The following is a 6,121-nucleotide window of genomic DNA, read 5'->3' as shown; positions in this document are numbered from 1 at the left end:
TGATCATATCCAACTCCCATATCTTTCCAGATTGACCTCACATTCTGTACCCACTCAATCCATCTTTGCTTTCTTGAAAAATATTCTTTGGGACCAATTTGTGCAACCCAAATATTCTTGGATATGTGGTCTTCTACTGACTTTTGCTCAGCTTACTAGCTGCTATACTCATAGAGAAAAATGGCTGTCTCTCTCCCAACAGCTAAGGATTGCTAATTGCTTCATGGCTAAGAGTGGGGCTGTGAGCCCAGCTCCCCTCTTCATACTGGGTTCAGTCTGGCTTGAGCTTGCACTGGTTTTGAAATTTCTGTGAGCACATACGTGCTGCCACCTTGCCATGTTCAGAAGACTGGATCTTCAGACATACATTTTACATTTGAATATTCCTATAGGTCTGAAAATTACTAAGGGGCTATGGAGAGGGACTTACAAGGAAAGAGATGATTTCATTTTTCTGTATGACTAAATACAGTTGCACTATGTATCACATTTCTGTCCTCTATCTGTTGATGGAAACTAAACATTTCATTTCCTCAGTTTTGAGAACAGCAGAAATAAGCATGGACATTCAGTCTCTAGAACAAAAATCCTAGGAGCTTTTCTCTATTTTCTGTCCTATGTAAGTTACATATGATAGTCCAGTTGGCTTTACCTCCAAAATATATCCCCAGTTTCTCTACTGATTTTTGCCACTAGGATGTCCTATCCTAAAACTCCATACCCTAACTATATCTGTAGTCAGATACAGTTTTTGGGTATATACCTAGAAATGGTATAACTGGTTCTATTTTAAAATTTTGGGAAGCTTCTATACTGTATTCCATAATTGATGTAAAACTTGATATCCCCTTCATCCATGAATTACTCACATCTCCTCCAGGCTTTTTGTTGTTTACCTGATCCTAGCCATTTTGAGTGGGATCAGTTGGAATCTCAGAGTGACCTTGATTCAAAATTTTCTGCTTGCTAATGATTTTGACCACTGAAAAATTACTTTTTGGCAATTTGTGTTTCTTCTTTGGAGAGTAGCATATTAATTTCATGAGTTCAATTTATTGACTTGCAGTTTTATTCTTTTGGCATTTCACTTCCTGATGTAATCTAGGTATTAAGCCCCTGTCTGAGGCATAGCTGGAAATTCTCCCATTCCTTAAGTCCAGCGTTTGCTCTGCTGACATTTTTCTTTGCTATGCAGAAGTTTTTTTACACTTCATGTAATCTCTTTTGTTGGTTCTTGGGATTATTTCCTGTGGAGTTCTTGCCTATGTGTATATCTTGATGTATTTTCTTGAGCTGTTTCAGATTTTTTAGGATTTAAGCTAAAACTTTGATCCATTTTGAGCTGATATTTTTATGTAGGTTGGGCTAGGAATCTGGTTCCCTTATTACGAGGATTGTTAGCTAGTTTTGCTAGGATCATTTCTTGAACTGGCTTTTTTCCCCTGTATGTGATTTTGAATGTTTGTCAAATATTAAATGACCATATCTGTGGGTATGTTTCTGGCTCCTCTGTTCTGTTGCATTGTATGTCTGTTTTTCATGCCTGTACCAGACTGACTTTTTTCACTATGGCTCTGATTTAGAATTTGAATCAGATATTGTGATACTTGTAGCAGTGTTTTTGTTTATGAAAGTTTTAAGGCATCTATCTATCTATCTATCTATCTATCTATCTATCATCTATCATCTGTCTATCTATTTGCTATTTCTGTTTTCCTGTGTTTCCAAAGGAACTTTTGAATATTTGGGAGTTTTTCTAGTTCTTTGCATAAGTGGAATTTTGATTGTGATTGTAATGAACCTGTATACTTTTAGAGATGTAAACTTTCCCCAGTCTACTCTATTAAGTCTGCCAGTCCATGAGCACACAGAAAGTCTTTTAATTTCTAGTATCTTTAATTACATTGCTTTCAATGTCTTAATGTTTTCATTGTCAAGATCTTTTCTTTCCTTGACTGAGTTTATACTTAGCTACCTTATTTTTATTTAATTGTTAATTTTTGGAACTAACGCGAATGGGACATTTTTCTGAATTTGTTTCTCGACAAGTACAATATTGGTAAAGCTACTGATTTTTGTATGTTTATTTTGTATTCTGAAACTTTACTAAAAGTGTTTATCTGATATAAGATGCAGTTTGTAGGCTTTTTAAAGGATGTCATCTCTGAATAGGGACAATTTGAATTTTTATTTTCTGTTTTATTATTTTTATAGCTTCTGCTTATACTATTGCTCCTGATAAGACTTGGGGCACCTTGTTGAAAACAGTGGAGAGATTGAGTAACCTTGGCTTGTTCTGGATATAGGGAGAAATAGTCTTAATTTTTACCAATTTACTATGGCAACAGCTATATATATTAGAGGCATATAACCTCTATTATTTGATTTATATTCCATATATTCTTAATTTCTTCAGAACCTTTACATGAAAGAATGTTAAACTTTATCAAGTGTCTTCTCTGCATCTGTTAAGCTGTTTACGTGATTTCTGCCCTCAAACTTATTTATGTGGTATATTACACTTACCGATACATGGTTTGCACCAGACTTGGCTCCCTGGGATGAAACCATCCTAGTTATGCCACTGGGTTTTCTCAAGGTGTTCTCAGATTTGATTTGCTAGAATTTTGCTGGGAGTTTATACATCTGTGTTCATCAGGGAAACTGGCCTGTGAGTTCTTCTGTGTTTCTTTCCTCTTGTCACATCCCTATCCAGTTTTGTATCAGGGTAATGATTGTTTTGTAGAATGAGTTTGGTAATGCTCTTACTTTTTATACTTTGTGAACCAGTTTCAAAAGTGTTGGTATTGGCTCTGCCTTGAAAGTTCGACAGAGTGCAGCATAGTATCTATCAGCCCTGGGTGGTTCTTTGTGGAGATGTCTTAGTTGCTTTTCCCGTGACTGTGATGATAAAAATACCCCGACAAAATCAACTCTGTGAAGAAGGGGCTAATTATTTTGATTCACCTTCTCAAATACAAAGTCTTGTCTTCCATCTTAATCTTATATCACACCTACTTTCATGAAACAATCTTGGTGAAAAAAGGCCCTTGCTCTACGGAGCCTCTCTGGGCAAGAGGGGGAGAGGAAGAAAGAGTAGGCAGGCAGGGTGGCCTGTTGGGAGCATGACTGGGCTACAGTGCACAAAGCAGTACTGAGTGCCTGACTGGGGACTTTCCTCCAGCTTTGACCAGAATAGGAGCTTTTCTTAATATTTCTCAGATCGACAGCTGGGAGGCCAGCATGGGACTGATCCAGACCCCCTGAATGTGAGAGTCAGTGAGGAGGCCTGGGCAACCTATGGGGTCCTGAGCAGTGGATCAGTGTTTATCCCTTGAATACTAACAGACATCGTGTGTCCATAACACAAAGAGGCATGCTCTCTCAGCCTGGACTCTTAGGGGAGTGCCTGGACCCTACCCTGAGTGAAATGACAGACTCTAGATATCCCCTATGTGGAAGGAATTGGCAATAGGGTGGGAGGATGGGGGGGGTGGTGGGGGGCGCGGGAGGAGGAGAGGGAGAGGGAACTGGGATCGACATGTAAAACAAGCTATTTAAAATTAAAATAATAAAAATATTTCTCTTTTACAGAACCTGTATCAATTTTTTTTGACTTGATAGAAAAAGATAGATAAACTTTGTAAATTTATCTAATTTACAAAAGATAGATATTTTGTAAAGGTTCCTTCTAAATGTAACAAATTGTGCACTTTTCTTAATAAGAGTGTAAAATTAGACACAGAGCCTTGGTCTTGTTGTTCTGGCCATTCAGACCCATAGCTACTCTGTGATGTGAATGTGGAGTGTGGGTGTTTGTGTGTTGTGGAGGTCAGAAGGCAACCTCAGGGGCTGGCACTCAGTGCATCTGGTTCCCAACAGGGAGTGCTGGGCTAGCAGGCCCTAAGGAGGGGGTGGTATTCTCCTGTCTCCATATCCATCTTACCCTAGGAGTGCTAGGCTACAGAGGTACTGCTGCCTTGGAGCTTTATGTGTGCTCTGGGATCCCAAACCCCATCCTCACACTAGTAAAGGTAAGGGTTTTACCATTGGTACACCATTTTCCATATCCATACTCTAGGCCAGTTGATCTCTTTGTTACTGACTGCAGCATATGTGTTATCCTGTTATTGGTGTGTTTGTGTTTACATCCTTTTTATATTTTTTTCTCTTTGAATGATAGAGTTATTTGAGATTGCATAGATACATAACAAAGATATTTGTATGAGCTTTATTTAACACCATTGCATTGTGTTATGCAGTTTATTTACTTATTTTTTAAACAAAGATGCTTTATTTGTGTGTTAAGTCCACTGTTCTGGGGATAGACCCCAAAGTTAAATTTAAAAATTAAGTTTAAGAATGTGTAGATATATGAAAAAATATATGCATGCATAACAGTCAAAAAAGAGGCTATGAATTTGAAAGAAAGCAGGAAGGAGACAACTTGGGAGAGAAAAGGGCCGGAAGAAATGTTGTAGTTAAATTATAATGTCAAAAATTAAAAAGAGAACTGACATATGCCCAAGGAGACATTTACAACACAATTGGCATTGCCTTATAAACATTATTGATAATTGTGCATCATTAGATTCAACACACTGTTAAATAAATAGAATAACACCACAATCTTCCAGAGAGTCATCCACTGATCCTAATGTCTTTGGTCAATAAATTTGACCACATAGTGGTTTTTGAGGACTGACAGAGATCTCTCTTTGTACATCTGTTGGTTTTAGTTTTTTGGCTAAAAGTCAGTTTTGCCATCAGTGTCATCATCCTTCATATCATCTTGTAGTTATCTGGTGCACCCTTGTGTAGCTCTTAGCTTTTCAAATGAGGTTTATGTTAGCCATAACTCTTGAATCTGTGCATCAGTCAGCGTTTTGTTGTTGAATTTTACTTCCAATCGATTCCTGAAGAACAGCTTATGGGTATAGATTTTCTTGATATATTGTATGTTTAAAATTTATTTTTCCTATAGCTTAATACTGACAGAAAAGCTATCTGGATGTATTTTGTTCATAATGTTATTCATTGAATTTCTTGAAAATGCCTTTTTTATTGTACCTTTCTTTGTATGTTGTTTTTGAGAAGTCTGCTGCCAGCTTAATCCATGGTCCCTCTTGTAACTTATTTGATTTTTCTTTTACCATGTAGGCCTTGAGGATTTTTTCCTTACGTTTAGATATAATATTCTTGCTATGCTATGTTTTAGAATATGTTATTCAATTGAATTTCCCTTGTCTCCAGCATTCCCTTCTGATATCTAGAGTCAAGTACTTTAAAGGCACATTAATAAACTTAATTTTTAAGAATACTTTTGGGCTTAAAAAAATTGAGTGGGAAGTATTGCTGAGTATTCTCACTTTCGTCTGTCCTAGTCTCCTTATCTCCCCCCCCCATTGTCTGTATATTGTTCTAGTGTGCTACATTTGTTATAACTGGTGAGTCAACAATGGTACATTATTATCAATAAACTTTATAGTTTACAGCGGTGTTCACTTTTTTTGTGTGCTGATACATGCGTTCCATGTGTCCATTGGTTCACTGTTACGCTCTGCCCGTCATACCCTCCTCCTTACCCCCAATTCTTGACAACTACTGGTCAACTAACTGTGTCTATGGTTTTGCAAAAGTCAGATATATTTTTCGTTACTATGGTTTTTTACATATATAAACTATGCTTTTGACATATTATTTTTCTTCAGGATCTCTAATTTTATGTGTATTATGGTTTTAATGAAAAAAATGTTCCCCATAGACTCAGATGTTTGAACACTTGTTCCCCAGGATTTGGCCCTGTTTGGGGGAACTAATATAACCTTTAGGAGACACAATTTTTCTGGAGGAAGTTTGTCATTTGGCTTTGTGGCCTCATTTCCAATGCCTCTGCTCATCTCTCCAGCCCACTTAATTGCTTTTCACTTCATGTTTTATTCTCTTGATTGTTTTCCTGTTTTCAATGCCTTTAAAATATTTTCAATCATATCTCTTCCTCACTGGATAGAATTTATACATTTTATAATATGGTTTTTAAAAGACTTACTTTCTAAGTAAAATAAGGTTTTGGTTGGTGGTGAACTTCTATTGTTAGTTTTCAAATTCTAATTCAAGGTAC

The sequence above is a fragment of the Mesocricetus auratus genome, unplaced genomic scaffold, assembly GCF_017639785.1.
Source record: "Mesocricetus auratus isolate SY011 unplaced genomic scaffold, BCM_Maur_2.0 Super-Scaffold_100014, whole genome shotgun sequence".
Classification (NCBI taxonomy): Eukaryota; Metazoa; Chordata; class Mammalia; order Rodentia; family Cricetidae; genus Mesocricetus; species Mesocricetus auratus.
The sequence above is the reverse complement of the archived record's forward strand: the minus strand, read 5'-3'. Positions refer to the sequence as shown.